This window comes from Haliotis cracherodii, unplaced genomic scaffold (genome assembly GCF_022045235.1).
Source record: "Haliotis cracherodii isolate W230 unplaced genomic scaffold, xgHalCrac1.p SCAF_6, whole genome shotgun sequence".
Lineage (NCBI taxonomy): Eukaryota > Metazoa > Mollusca > Gastropoda > Lepetellida > Haliotidae > Haliotis > Haliotis cracherodii.
The window spans coordinates 8,832,281-8,848,496 of NW_027266319.1; the positions used below are offsets into that span (position 1 = coordinate 8,832,281).

Here is a 16,216-nt window from a genome sequence, read left to right on the forward strand (position 1 = left end):
CTTCTAATTCAGTTTAGCATTCCTCCGTGACTACCATTAATACTTAATCAGGTATCTGAGGGATGAAGAGAAATATTCCGAGCTGCTGCCAGCTCTCACTAAATTCAATTCCCACTTTCCACCTGATTTGGCCGTGTTGTTGGATCTCTGCTGCATGTTGCAAAAATATCATGAAAATATGATGTGGTAAGAATGCACAAGTATCTTATTGACATGGATGGATTCCATTTCCTCCAAAGCCAATTGATGTGCACTGCTGGAGATGGGGATCATAGGGTTCCTGGATGCCTGTGTTCAGTCTGTACAGGCTGGCTGGCTGCCACAGGGTTCTGATCATGCAGTCTCTGGTAGGGTCCAGTGTGCCTGCATGCAGTCTCTCATAGGGTCCAGTATGCCTGACCATGCAGTCTCTCATAGGGTCCAGTGTGCCTGCATGCAGTCTCTCATAGGGTCCAGTATGCCTGCATGCAGTCTCCCGTAGCTTCCGGTGTGCCAGCATGCAGTCTCCCGTAGGGTCCAGTATGCCAGCATGCAGTCTCTCATAGGGTCCAGTATGCCTGCATGCAGTCTCCCGTAGGGTCCAGTATGCCTGCATGCAGTCTCCCGTAGGGTCCAGTGTGCCTGCATGCTGTCTCCCGTAGGGTCCAGTATGCCTGCATGCAGTCTCCCGTAGGGTCCAGTATGCCTGCATGCAGTCTCTCATAGGGTCCAGTATGCCTGCATGCAGTCTCTCATAGGGTCCAGTATGCCTGCATGCAGTCTCCCGTAGGGTCCAGTATGCCTGCATGCAGTCTCCCGTAGCTTCCAGTGTGTCAGCATGCAGTCTCCCGTAGGGTCCAGTATGCCTGCATGCAGTCTCCCGTAGGATCCAGTATGCCTGCATGCAGTCTCCCGTAGGGTCCAGTGTGCCTGCATGCAGTCTCCCGTAAAGGTCCAGTGTGCCTGCATGCAGTCTCTCATTTGGCGCCTGTCCGCCTGACCATGCAGTCTGTACCGGCTGGCCCCGTTCAGGTGCACCTCTCTCCTCACCCCATGCAGCATCTGATGAGTGCATGTTCTTGAGAGTCCAGGAAATAATGAAACCTCCTCAATGTGTGGTGCCATCCAGCACGAGTCTGACATTTCTCCAGATGAGCCAGCGATGTAGAGACAGTGCTGATGACAGCTATTCCCTAGCGTTCCCCTCTTATTTTCCTCTCGCACCCTTTCCACATGAGCGGGTACAATATGCTGCTATCTCTGATCATTGTTTGCTTATGACGCTTCCAATAAATCAGGAACTATTTCCAATGTGGCCGCATGCTACAGACCTGGACATTCTCCTAGCAATATGACCATGATGCTATAAGCGGGAATCTTCCTGGCTGCTGTCGGAATATCAACACAGTCCACTGACTGGTGTTCACATGTGCCATGGCATGAATAATGAGAGCATGGTCACAAACAGAATATTATATCCATAATCATTACTCACGGCTGCTCACTGAATTTGTTCATATCAAAGTTTCATCTAGCAATCCATCATCATTTCATTCGGGGGGGGGGGGGGTCTTATCTGATCTTTGCAATTTGAGTGTAAAGAGTTTAATGCTTTTTTTTGTTTAAAAATACATAAAAATATTGTCCTATCAGAGCTGCTATCATAGTTGGGTGGGTTGGGTGTGGGCGAGGTGTGGTGAGGTGAAGTGGGTTGGGGTGGGTGAAGTTGGGGTGAGTGAGGTGGGGTGGGTGAGGTGAGGTGAGGTGGGGTAGGTCGGGTGAGGTTGGGGTGAGTGATATGATGCGATGCGATGCGATGCGATGCGATGCGATGCGATGCGATGCGATGCAATGCGAGTTAAGTTGAGTTGATCCATTGGTGACTTTTTTTAACAATATTAACATGCATTTGCATTTGGAAGGAAAAGAAAAAGAAGCTATATCAGAACTTGCCATACATTGGCAGTACTCAGAGATCAGCAGAACAGTTGATGTCAGCCGGATCCGATTCAGGATGACGACTTGATCCAAGCCCATCATCGCCTGCAGCATCTTCTACGTGAGCATCTACATGCGGAAGATCCGCAACTCGAGGTAGACACAATCAGACATAAGCAGCTATCAGCAGCACCCAGCCGGAATCAAGTTCCTTGAAGATACATATTTTTTATTTGCTTTGCTATTGGAGTCATCTATATTCAGTATTAGCCCTTGGGAATTTAATTTACCACTGACAGAATGTTTCCTGAGCTGAGGATGTGGATTCAGGAAGAAAAGTGTTGTTTCATGGTTTGTGGAAAATGTACATGGAATTAATATTTACAGGACTGAGGGAGGGTGTTTGAGACTAAAGGATGTAATCGGCGTGAGGATCAGTCATGCTTGTTTATTGGACGTTTCTGGGTTAAACGGACCAATGGAAGAGGCTGGGACGGCAGCAGCATCGAGGATGAGGTGAAGTGTGAAGATGAGATGTCAGGGTCAAGTGAAACAGTTGCATCAAACACGGCATAGATAGGCATTTAGGTGGAGAGATAGCCTTGCTCCAAAGCTGTACTGAAAGAGGGGTCCATGGATATGTAGTAATTCTATCCTCCTAATAGGCAAGTCTAGATATGTGGACACCAGTCTCTTATAGGGAAAACTTGTTCTTATTATTAACATAATCTAGAAATTATGATTTAAACTTGTAATTATTGCCTTAGAGACTTGTTCAAGTCTAGTGGAGAGGTCAGGATTCAAGAGGGTGGTAGAGCCGGCCAGGGTGAATGAAAGGGCAGGTTGAAGTATTGAGGGCTAACTGAGGTCGAGTCACAGAATGACTTCGGTTGTATGCCTCTTTTATCAATATTCCAGGAATAACCAGGAACTAAGAAACAGGCTTCACACAATGTAACCATGTGAGGAATCGAACCTGGGCCTTTGACATGACAAGCAAATGTTTTAACCACTCATCTTCTTCATTGCTTTAACTAGGATTGAAGGTAAGGGGATTGAGGTTAGTCAAAATCAATTATAAGAAGATGTTACTCGACATGGAAGTATCAAAGCTGTATATACAGTATCAAGCATATGGTTAGTGTAATGTCCTACAGGCTGTAGAGCATTTTAAACAATCAACCCATTCTCAGCTCCAGCATCTCATTCGCATCCCTTCTCAGCTGCAGCATCCCATTCGCATCCCTTCTCAGCTGTAGCATCCCATTCGCATCCCTTCACAGCTGCAGCATCCCATTCGCATCCCTTCTCAGCTCCAGCATCCCATTCACATCCCTTCTCAGCTGTAGCATCCCATTCGCATCCCTTCTCAGCTGTAGCATCCCATTCGCATCCCATTCGCATCCCTTCTCAGCTGTAGCATCCCATTCGCATCCCTTCTCAGCTCCAGCATCCCATTCGCATCCCTTCTCAGCTCCAGCATCCCATTCGCATCCCTTCACAGCTGCAGCATCCCATTCACATCCCTTCTCAGCTGTAGCATCCCATTCGCATCCCTTCTCAGCTCCAGCATCCCATTCGCATCCCTTCACAGCTGCAGCATCCCATTCGCATCCCTTCTCAGCTGTAGCATCCCATTCGCATCCCTTCACAGCTGCAGCATCCCATTCCCATCCCTTCTCAGCTCCAGCATCCCATTCGCATCCCTTCTCAGCTGTAGCATCCCATTCCCATCCCTTCTCAGCTCCAGCATCCCATTCCCATCCCTTCTCACCTCAAGCATCCTACTTCCATCCCATATTCTGCTCTCAAAAGAGACTCTGGGATCCTTCACAGAATTATTTCATAAAATCTTCTACATAACCTTACTCCATTTCCTTACTCCATTTCTAACCATATTCTGCTCTCAAAAGAGACTCTGGGATCCTTCACAGAATTATTTCATAAAATCTTCTACATAACCTTACTCCATTTCCTTACTCCATTTCTAACCATATTCTGCTCTCAAAAGAGACTCTGGGATCCTTCACAGAATTATTTCATAAAATCTTCTACATAACCTTATTTTGTGGACAATATGCCAGTCTAGTTTGTGGTAAGACCAACTGCAATCTTCTATCACAAGTTATGGCATGGAGATCAAGTCTGACATTGAATAACAAAAACTGACCGTTTTTACACAGACCACCAACTATTTTCATATTACACATCACTATTGATATAAGAGAAAACTATCATTTGTCAATTCTTTTGGAGATAAAAAAAAAAATATGCTGGTGTATTCATACTAATCGATATTCCTTACTCCATTTCTACTCTACATCACACTGCCAGGTTTTTAATATTTCACTGAAGTCGATCGGACTATGTCTCACCTGTGTGAAAGAAAAACAGCAAAAAATGAAGAAAAGACAACCACCATTTTTTTTTGTCATGATGGTAGAATAAGGCCCTAAAAAATAACACCTGCCAAATGATATGACATAGATGGAAAGTTACCGTCTATTTCGATTTCACATCTCAGTAAATAATTACATTACCAAGTTTTTCCTCCAACACATTTTTAGGCAAGAGAAAGAAAATGACATTAAGAACAAGCAGTGAGTGGAAAAAGTGACAGATGAAGACAATCCCTAGTGACAATATAGGCTAGTCTGCATCCCCATCTTCGGCCTGTCTCTGTATATACATTGTGGCACAGTGTCACACCAGACCAATCAGGAACTGCTATACCCTACGTGACGAACAAACATCCCTAGACATACTGTGGCATTAGTCACAGAACTAGTACCCTCCACAATCCTGCATCAAATATGTATGAAGCACGTTCAGATCCATTTCCTTTGATGTAATGGCTTAAACATTCATTTACAAATTAGTGCGAAACATGAAATTAATTTTTTCACCAAGTCTTTCAGTGAAACTGGAGCTGTGAAAATGCTGCCATTGTTTATGAGCGTCTTAATGCAATAAGGGGCTTTGTTTATTCTAAATGAACTGGTCATTATCAGAGTGTTGGTCCGGCAGGCTGTAAACAGAGGAAGCTCAGGACCTGTACATAAACACATCTGAGCAGGGAATCACAGATATATGGCTAGAGGGGATGGTGGTTCCGATCCTGACCCCAGTGTAGCCCTTATGCAGTGAGTTCAGATAGATCTGGTTAAAGTGGGTGGGTGGTGGTGTGGTGGTGTGGTGGGGTGGTGGTGTGGTGGGGTGGTGGGGTGGTGGTGTGGTGGGGTGGTGGGGTGGTGGGGTTTAGGGTTGAAGGATAAGAGGCCCAGGGGCAAGGTTAGGTTTGACTTTGGATGGGGAAAAACCACCTTATTTTACTCATTTATAACTCCTGTTGAAAATGTTCATTACATCGAGATCTAGATTCTATAAACATTTGTTTTACAGAACTATGAAAGTAGGACTTCCAACAAGTTGCCGACAAACAACAAGATAAACAATAAACTTCTGGTAATTAATTCAAGCATTAATGTGACAGCTGTTGTCCCGGAAGCATAATTTATTTTATTTACTGTGTAAACTATAACATACAATGGAATATGAAATGAAATGTAGTGCGCTTGGGTGGGTTGGGGGTACTTATTCACTGTTTGGGGATGGGGAGGGGAGGGGAGGGGAGGGGAGGGGAGATCAAAGTTGGAAGAGGTATTTGTGGAATTGAGGAAAGGAAGAGATAAGTGCATATGGAGGGTGGGTCATGGGAGGGGGAGAAAAGAGCAATCGAAGACGCAGTGGAAGTCAAATGACAGAGCACATATCCTAACAACACTAAACATCACATGTCACACGATCAAAGGCCTAATATGACAATGTCCCATCTCCGTGAAAAAATCAATTCTCAGAACAGGAGGCAAGACATGAAAGTGATGTGCTACCAAAATGGTAGCTGTCTTTTATACCAGGGACCGGTGAAACACACACCAGCTGGTTCCAGGGCGGTAGAACCGTGTTTATATCACACCATTAGCACCGGCTCTCAATAGCCAACATCACACACTATACCTAATATTCTGTCTTGTTCACAATTTCACATAGCCACAAAGACTAATATAGGACCTGAGGTACAACAGTTGTCGTATTCAGTGGAGAATCAAAACCAAGGTTGTTTATCAAAATATTTTAAGTCAAAATCAATAGTATGAACACAATAATATACATAACCTCAAGGGTTCCACCTCCTTGGCTTCATCAGGTAGACTCCTTCAGTTAGCACTATATTACTAGTATAATAGCTTCAGCTATTAAGCTTGAGATTACGTATATTTATGTATTTATTTGAATTCCCCATTGGAAATAATGACCATAAAGATCTGATAACAATGTTTACAAAATTTAAACCTATTCTAATATAATGAAAATTTCAAACAGGAATTTTTCATAAGTTACAATAAAACAAAAGACAAAAATAAAAGCTGCTATTGAATGGTGATGAAGTGACCAAATAATGCTACATTACATCTCTACCATATATACAAGCTATATATACAAGTTCTACACCAGGATTGTACCAACCTGTCTGTTGAATCCACAGGGCAACGCTACTCCAGATATAAGCCTTACTGTCAAACACACACAGAGTTCAGCTGGCCTGATGTGTGACCTGACAACAATGCACTGCACGGTAATATCCCATCCACTACCATTCAATACAATGACAGAATCCTCGCACAATAGTCCAAAGCAGCCTTCAGGAAGAGGCCGCTAAAGCAGCAGGAATGTGACAGTTACGTGCGAGACCACTCCGGTCACACTCAGATGCTACTCTAGGTAGCAGGTCAGTGCAATGAATGAGTCGCTCTCCCAGCTGACAAGTTGTGATTCCTCCAACCCTGCTACCACACAACTAACCAAGCTACTAGCGATCCTCCGACCATCACACACACTCTGGTCATGTGACGCCTCGCGCTCGGTCTCTCCCAGACTGCCGTGGAGATTAGGACCATGAGGCACTGGGAGTACAATCTAGTAGACTCCCAAGTGTACGGGGGCTGCACACGCCTCGGATTCTTTTGTTTGGTATCTCCAACCCTTTCCTTTCTGCTTTGTTACACTGTTTTCAGTTCCAGACCTGAGTTAATATTTCATCCGACATACGATAATATCTATTGTGGCTTTCATGCTAAGGTGCCCCTTTAAATATTCATATCAACTGTTTATCTGATCCGCTGTGAAACTTCAAAGTTTCAGAAGTTACAAGAAGTGTCATTATATTAATGAACATTCCTTGGGCTACAAAACGTAATTTTGTACTTTAATGATTTTAATTAACAGAAACACTTTCCTTAATGGCAGCAAATATCAGGTGGTAATGATTCACACACCAACCGATTATGAAGTGTTTGCAGACCCTATGTTTAGTCAGTCTGTCTTAAAATAGTTAAATACAGTTGTATAATATTCTGTTTGCTCTATAATTACATGACATAACTTTACAAGTCAGCGTTCATTGTGTTTTATGCCTGGTTTAGCATCATCATCAGCAGCAGTAGCATGGCAGCGGGGAACACAAGAACAGGCTTCACAAATTGTACACAAAGCAAAACTGAATCTTTCATTGATACATTATGTCATCCAAACAGCGACATCCTCCATAACACAGTAAATTTCTTCAAAAAAAGATGATTATACAATAAAACGTTTATGGTGATTAAACGCCCAAGTCCTGTCAGTGGTTCATCAGAGGTACAGTGACTTAAGGCTGGCCCACATGTAATATTGATGTGCAACACTAATTTAATTGTTGGCTTGTAAATGTCAGGGGCATCGCAATTTATGTACAAACATAAATAAGAAATGGTAATTAAACCTGAGCTTACTTCTCTGAAAGCATGGAGTTTATGGATACAGATGTTTAGCATAACTACCTACAATGAAAAATGAATAAATAAAAAATATAAAATAATAATAACAACAACAATAAAGACAACAAGAACAACAATGATGATGATGATGATGATGATGATCAAGCAAACAAACAATAATGACACTAACATTAATATCATCATCGTTATCATCATCATAATAATATTCAGCTACATCCACACCCAATAGCATGCTCACTCAATAACTACCCTCCTATAAATATTAGACGGATGAAATCTAAGGAAAACGTTTACCGGAAAACCACCCAGACATTAACGCAACATTAATTTATAGACATAATCTCTGATACAAAAGACATTGTAAGCCATTCAGGTGCAGCTCTGCAGGCAGATGGGGATCCTATTCTTATCCCACGAAGTGTAAAATTTCAAATGATGGGATAGATAAATGAAGGAGTGCAGCGGTGAAATAATGGGTTAATCTTCAGAAATCCCTCGAAGAACCAATTGTACTCGCTCTCCCCCTTGATCTCGTTACGAGTACAGATCTCCCCTCCCTCCATGACAGGCTGTTCATCAAGCCTATATTTACATGCTTTTTATGCCGATTATGGAGCTGAAAACCAAAATTGAATCAAGCAAATTTGTGAAAATATGGGCAGTATCGGGTGTTGGTGAAGAGGGACTTGGCCATCAGAGAAATCGTGCATGGACATGGGATCGGGCAATAAGTGTACAAAATCCCTCTGTATAAACACAATTAGCATCCTTGATGTGAAACACATCACAGGCGTGTGTCCGTGCTCCTGCTATTGCTGCGATCCTAATTGTATTGTCATTCTATTTTCAGAACAGATTTGCATTAAACCTTTCATAGACATTTGAGGCAGCAAATAGTAAGAAGATATTGATTTGGTTTTGTTTGAATTTCCCTTCCGACCTTAATTGTGTTTAGTGCAGGATCATTTGTAGTAATATACATTTACTTCCTCATTAAAACAATCACCTCTGTCCACATGCCTTTACACACTGAGTAGATAGCCAGAGATTTGTCAGGGGATACATCATAACATGGTTTATAGAACTATAATATTATCGGAAGGTCGTGACCAAAAAAAAACATCCACAGATGAAGAATAACTGAGCTTCACATACCGTATATGACCGCAGATAAGCCGACCCCATAGATATGCCAAGGAATTAACTTGACCCTTGAAATATGTACGAACATGATATGACCCATATAAGTCAAACCTGAGGAAGTGAAAGGCACCGACACCATGAAGTCTGCGGACCTATACAGTATTGTACTCATGTTGGGAATCGAACCCAGCCCTACAAGTGAACACTTCAACCACTAAGCTACCCCAATGACCTTACCTGATAAAGAAGTCACTCACCACTCAGTTGGGTTTGTAAAATACATATCAGTTGGTGAGAAACATTCCAAGAAAAAAGACTCACCCTTCAAAATCAAACTTGTGATCATAAAAATGAAAGAAAAGATACTCATGCTGTTTACAAAAAATAATTGTTATTTTTTCGAAATAGAACCTTATCATCAGTTAAGTTTAAGTCAAAGTCAATTTGGCTTAAAAAACAAAAGTTATATGTGGAAAGTGAGACTGAAAGAGACCCAGAAACATACATATCCAATTCATCCCATGTAAGTCTGCACAGTTTATTTTTTATATGTCTAGATTACTGCAATTTTAGGAAATCTGAAAATGAAGACAGTCTCTGGGCTCCATTTTTTTTTTTTACTGTTTCTTCTGTAAAATATTTTCATTTCAGAGACTAGATGTTGGTCTTCATATTCCCCATCATCTGACAAGTGTCTTTGGAGCAATGACATTTTGTTCCAGAACTCTAATGAACAAAAAACAACAACACCAACCCCAAATATAAAAAACCCTATATTTCCGAAGATGTGACAATCTTTCCCATGTTGGCCTACACATTAATGCTGATTATTTTCTTATGCAACTCCTGTCCTTCCAATGTCCAATAAACTTAAAATTCCAGTAAGGAGATGCCAAGAAACTTTGAAGTAGTTTTCGAAAATAAACAGAAATCACTCAAATGGACCTCACTTTCAAATCTGTTATCAATCAGATCATAAGCAAACCATCGCCTCCGTTATGTTGACAGTAACAGATACGACAACATTTGGTCGTCATCGGTGTGACCTCGCCCCCAACAGATGGAAGAGACCTGATCACTCTCCAATGTTTGGAAACAGGAACCATCAAATAAACACTTGCTGATTGTCTTCAAAGACAGAAAAACACCCTAATGTCTGTCGCGCCATCGCCTCGTGGCTCCCCCTGGTGGACCATCTGTGCCGTGGATCAGCCTGGCCTTACATCATGGTGTGCTATCAGTCAGCAGCCTTGGGACACAGCAGGCCAGCTTGGTAATTATCAGGGTTAATTAGCTATTTGTGAAATGGATATTTAAATTTTTTGGCCAAATAAAATTGGAGCCTTGAAATAGTACCATACTGTTACTAAGCCCGATGACGGAAACTTGTGCAATGATGGAAGTACTTTGCCATCATCAATTATTTCGGACCAAAAATTGGTTCCCAAGAGACTTAAAGTGATTAACCGTGCAGCGATCAACCTCTCTTTCGGGACAATTATGTTTTGATCAGATAATCGAGTCTTATGGTGTGGTAGACTGGAAATCATTTTTGAAATTTACTTCCCTTGAAAAGCAATTTGATTTATCGGTACGTCTGCAGATTGTGCAAGAGGTACTTCCTCACATGGTAATTTTGAAACAGACATTCTCAATATAAGATGCAATGTTGGGAATACAAATAATTGAACCGCCCAAGTCTTAATGAAATGTCAGATGTAGCCGAGTTGGTTCCATAGAATGAAATATCGCGGTGGTATTTCGAGGTATTTAACACATATTATGTGGCTGCAATTACCTCCAGCAGCAGTATGTGTGTATATGTCAAACGCAGGCCACCATGTGCGACACTGCCAGCCACAAGCTGCAACAACGTATCTAGCGCTCCACTAAGGGAGACAACAAATAAACACAAACACGAGATGGATGACACACTGTAGAGGGCGGAGCTGGCGGCCATTCGAGTAACCATGAAAACCTGTGAACTTTACTGTATCCAAACTATTTATTCAGCTATTTTATTGCTGAAACATATTCACTAAGTATTATTGTCTGAGTGAGTGAGTGAGTGAGTGAGCCTATTTAGTCAGGAGGGTGAATGGCTATTTGCCATGCATGTCTCTATGAAGATGGATGCCAGATTGATTACGTGTAGGACAAGGCCTTGCCACACATGGAAATCAGCCTTAATAAGCAGTTCATTGACAATGAGGGACAGAAAGATTTACGAAGAATACACATGAAATACATTCATCTGAGTGAGTGAGTGAGTGAGTGAGTGAGTGAGTGAGTGAGCGAGCGAGCGGTTTATGTGAGTGAGCGGTTTAAGTTACAATATCCCAGCATTTTCATGCAGAGGACACAGATAGAACCCAGGTGAGGAATCAAACCCAGAACCTTCACCATGACAAGCCAACACTTTAACCACTGCCCCCATTGTGATATGACATATGTGACATACAATCCATAAAAAAAGCCTCATAATATAAAAATATCAACTTTTCCACATCAAAGACAACATTAATAATAAAGTGGTAAGATATTCCCAGGTGGACACTGGTCAAACACTCATTGATTGGACATGCCAAATGTCCGGACAACTAATCTGTCGTGGGTTAAAAGAAATGATAGTTTTGCTCTTTTAGAAAAAAAACACACAATTTTTTGTAACTCCTACAGGCAGAAATCAGATAGCATTCATCAAGTCATCTACAAAAAGAATAACTAAAAACGATAGTTAAAGCATCAAATATACATCGAAGACATACATACATTTGTTCCAGAACAGTAATCTAAGTGGAGTCAGTGTTATGCACTATAAGCATGACATGATGTTCATCTTCCGATCACAAGACACTTGACCTGAGGTCCGACAACACCACAGTGACATGCACATGTTGCATCGTGTGTTTCCTGACAAAGTCAGCTGATATTAGAAATACAGAAATAAATATGATCATATTTATAGCATTAACATTCATTTCAGAAGTGGTTGCAAAATGACAACAGCACATCAAGAAATGATAATATTCAAACATGTAAAGAAACATGGAGAACATGGGAAATAACAACAATCTGAAACCCATGAATAATAAGTAATGAAGAATAAGGAGAAACATGTATGTAGTTTTTGTAAACCTATTATTTGTTCAAAACTATATATGAATATATATGAAAAATTAAACAATTTTGTGATTGTTTTACCGATTTTGTCCCAAAACCATATACTCAAAAGAAGTTAATACCTGACTTTCTTAAAATGACCATCTGTCATGACCTGTGGGTATAGCAACATACAGCCTTTCAACGGTGAGTGTTTTTAAATTTGTTTTGAATAGTATACATGTCATTTTCTCAACACATATGATACTTTCCTAACAACATATATCATACTTTCTTAACATATATCATACTTTCCTAACACATATCATACTTTCCAAACAACACCTATCATACATTCCTAACAGCACATATCATACATTCTTAACAACACATATCATACTTTCCAAACAACACATATCATACTTTCCAAACAACACCTATCATACATTCCTAACAACACATATCATACTTTGTTAACACATATCATACTTTCCAAACAACTCCTATCATACATTCCTAACAACACATATCATACCTTTCTAACAACACATATCATACTTTCCTGACAACACCTATCTATCAAGGAAGTAGTTATAGTCAGTTAACCTTCATAAAACTTGCTTACATTACGCAGCCAAACTGCCATTAAAGTATCCCATACAAGACGAACGATGTACAATGCACAACTGACACTGATTTTATTCACAGACATCACTACCATGGTATCACAAAAATGCCTCAAATCCAATTTCCATTCTACTGCGATCATTAACAGGCATATATACTGCCCTCCTTCCAACTAATCTCAGTCATTAGGTAAAGCTGTCCCGTAAAACTTGTAAATAACAACAAACACCCTATCCCCTGGCGATACAAGTGTTTCAGCTATAGTGTTGAAAGTAGCAATGTAGTTTGGCCACAAGGCCCATTTCACAGGAGGCTATGTAATCTATCCTGAACTGGTGATTAACTAGAATACTTGTTTATAATTGAATCATTTCACCATCGATATTGCCCCATTCAGCCTAGCTCGTCAAAACAAGGCCATGTGAACAACAAAGGAATGATTTCATTGGCTCATCAGTAAAGCTGTCATCACTGTGGGGTGTAGGGAAGTGTCAGAGTCAGCTGATCGCTATCAATCATGGGTGAGTCCTACATACATTCGCTTACATCAGGCCAGAATCTACACTGGCAACTAACATATGGAAGCTTCATGGGTCTTTCTCAACTAATCTGTACCAGTGAATATGTAGCCTTGCTCCAAGGCTGTACTGAAAGAAAAGCCCACAGATGTGTAGTAATTCTATCCTCCTAATAAAGTCTAGATATGTGGACAGTGAGGACTCCTGTCTCTTATAGGGACAAGTTGTTCTTATTATTTACATAACCTAGAAATAATTTAAACAAATAATTATTGCCTTAGAGACTTGTGCGAGTTTAGCTAATATGTTACAACGGCAATTACCATAAACATGCTACCATGTTTATAATTATAAACAAAACTGACCAGCCTGTCCCAACACTGTATGTTTATTATGCTATTATCATGAACATATGTATAAAGCTTATAATATACTGTACCACTTTGGATAGGGATTTTTTATCTCTCAACAAAACTGGTTCTCATAATGTCAAGTGTATATTTAAATAAATAGAATTACATATCTGATTATACCTATCCAAAGCTGAGTAGAATATATCATCAGTTTCTATTTGGAGTGTTTGTCCATCCATCCATCAAACTATCTATGGTTTTAAATACAACACTTAATCAGGGTTAAAAGAAATTCGATAACCTCATTACCAAACAACGTGTTTGCTACGATCCAAAGAGAAGAAACTCATCTCAACAACATCAGTATTAGAGACTTATAAAAAAGATCTTTCAAACATGCAGCATTGCGGAAAGATCTAGCACTGGAAATAATACAATTCAAAAACATCTGATATTTTTAGTGACAGATAAAAAATTCTGTTTAAGACTGGATTTTCCCGAACTATTTCTTGACATAATAATAACAATTATTATCATTATTATTGTTACTATTATTATTATCATTATTGTTGTTATATTCATAATTATAATAATAGTAGTAATGGTAGTTGTAGAAATAGTATATAGGTTTAAACCCATATAGGGAATTGAACCCAGGACTATGGCTGTCATGTTGAAGACCACAACCACCCACCTACCCTCCACTAGGCAAGCACACATGTCAATGTACATTTGAGCAGTATATCAAATGCAGGCTGGGAATTTAGAACCACGAACCATGACACCAAATACCCAGCAGCTATAAAAGACACAGCATATCTGGGTTTTATCATACATGTATATTCACTGCCCTTAGCAAGTCATAATTTTACTAGTTCCATGAATATCATCACTCATCACTTCAGCTCTGAAGACCATGAGCTGCCACATGGGATTGAAACTAGCATCTCCAGGTTCAAGTAACTGAAGGAGCTGGAATGTCATCGGAGCATACTTATCAATTATGTTTGAGGATACCGTGCCGAATTGGGTGTGTTTACAGATATACAAATATTTTCAAAGTCTAATCGAGCCGTTCCTCAAAGATTGACATGTGACACTGTCATTCAATTTCATTGGTAATTCCATTGATATTGAAGCGTACACATGTCCTCGAAGTGTAAACTGTAGACCTACTGGTACAAAAGACTGATATCCATCTTCACTGGGATTATAGAACTGAATCTATGCCTAACACTCTAGTCCTGACCTGACTAGCAGACCAGCTTCTAAGCCTAATCTACCATTACTCATAGACCCACATCTATTCTGCAGTCATAGAAAATGGTGGGGTTGTCGGTTAACTTGTCTGGTAGTTAAAGTTATAACTTGAAGGCATGGGTTCGATTCCTCACCCACATACAATGTGTAAATAAACATACAACCAACAAAATCCTTACCATATTCATAAGACATCTCTGCTAAAAGCATAGTCAATTGTAGGATTTATAACTGTGTCATGAAAATGTGTTTATGAATCACTATCAAATAGTGATGATACCAGGTGCAAAAAGCCCATTTCTGGTGTCCCCTGATGTGATATATATGGAATATTTATTTAAATGCTATGATGATGTATATGGAATATTTATTTAAATGCTGCATAAAATCATCACTCACTCACTCATACAAACAAGTAAATGTATATACCTGTCAACAGTGAAGCATACATGCTTTCTCCTCAGTGAAGCCTGAACCGAAGCCCCACAATTACTCAAAGACCCCCATATATTTTGCCGTCATACAAGGCTGTGTGTATCCCTGTCAACAGCGAAGCCATACTTCCTCCTCTTAAGCTTGAACTGTAGATCTACAATTACTCAGCTACCAACATCTATATCTCCATCCTCCTCTTCCAATTCACAAAGACCATTTAATATCGACAGTTGCTACAAGTGGATCGTAACTGTCGCCGCTGGCAAATTGTAGTCATCAGACGAGGTCTGTGTAGTTTCAGCCTCAACACTAAGCCAGGAGTCCCCTCCTCAATACCCAATACATCCTCAGTGTAAGAAACCTTGTAGGCCAAATATATTGATCATCCCGACCCTTATTCCCATGAACACACAAATCAAATTATTGGATTTCTATCTATATACATAAATACTGTATCAATGTCCAATTATCCGTTATCACTTCCAAATTACACTCTCTCCTGTAACACAATCACTCCGACACAATGCCAGCAATCCTAACACCAACATATATGTTTTTTCAATGATGATTTCCCATCGATCAAGATCCTTATTGGCAAATCAAAACTCAAAACCAATTTTCAGAATGTTGTCCCAAAAAACTTAATCCTTCTTTTGGGTGATTGAGGATTGATTTGTGTAGCTTATGTCTCCATTTGAGTGCTAGTGTGGAAGGCTGACCCGCCGGATATCAATGCCTACTCACCAAAGATCCACGATAATCCTTTGGCTCGAACTGAGCGCTCTCAGGAAATGGATCCAGTTGGATGCTTGTATTCGTGAAGAAGGATTCCAGGTCTGAATTCTGCAAGATAAACAATGCATATGAAATAGGGGCAAGTTTCCGAATTCCATCCTTCCTACATCGTACTGCAATTCAGTTTGCCAACATTTCTCCTCCTTCTGTATAAGTTCTAGTTCACTATTTTCATGTGTGTGTGTTCACGGAGGTGCATTTTCTATGCCGTCTGGAGACCTCTGTTGCT

The 16,216-nt window shown here is 40.4% G+C and overlaps 1 protein-coding gene across 4 annotated transcripts in view; it reads right to left on the reverse strand.

Moving 5' to 3' along the window:
- Positions 1 to 16,216, reverse strand: part of LOC139446192 (plexin-B-like) — a 222,278-nt gene that overhangs the window by 133,993 nt on the left and 72,069 nt on the right. For 3 of the 4 annotated variants that reach the window (XM_071227500.1, XM_071227509.1, XM_071227499.1), the window contains exon 2: positions 15,937 to 16,035. The gene's annotated coding sequence lies outside the window, so the exon portion shown is untranslated. Of the gene's footprint in view, positions 1 to 6,444; positions 6,799 to 15,936; positions 16,036 to 16,216 lie in introns of those variants that run through there. The other variant, XM_071227501.1, reaches the window with a different exon arrangement.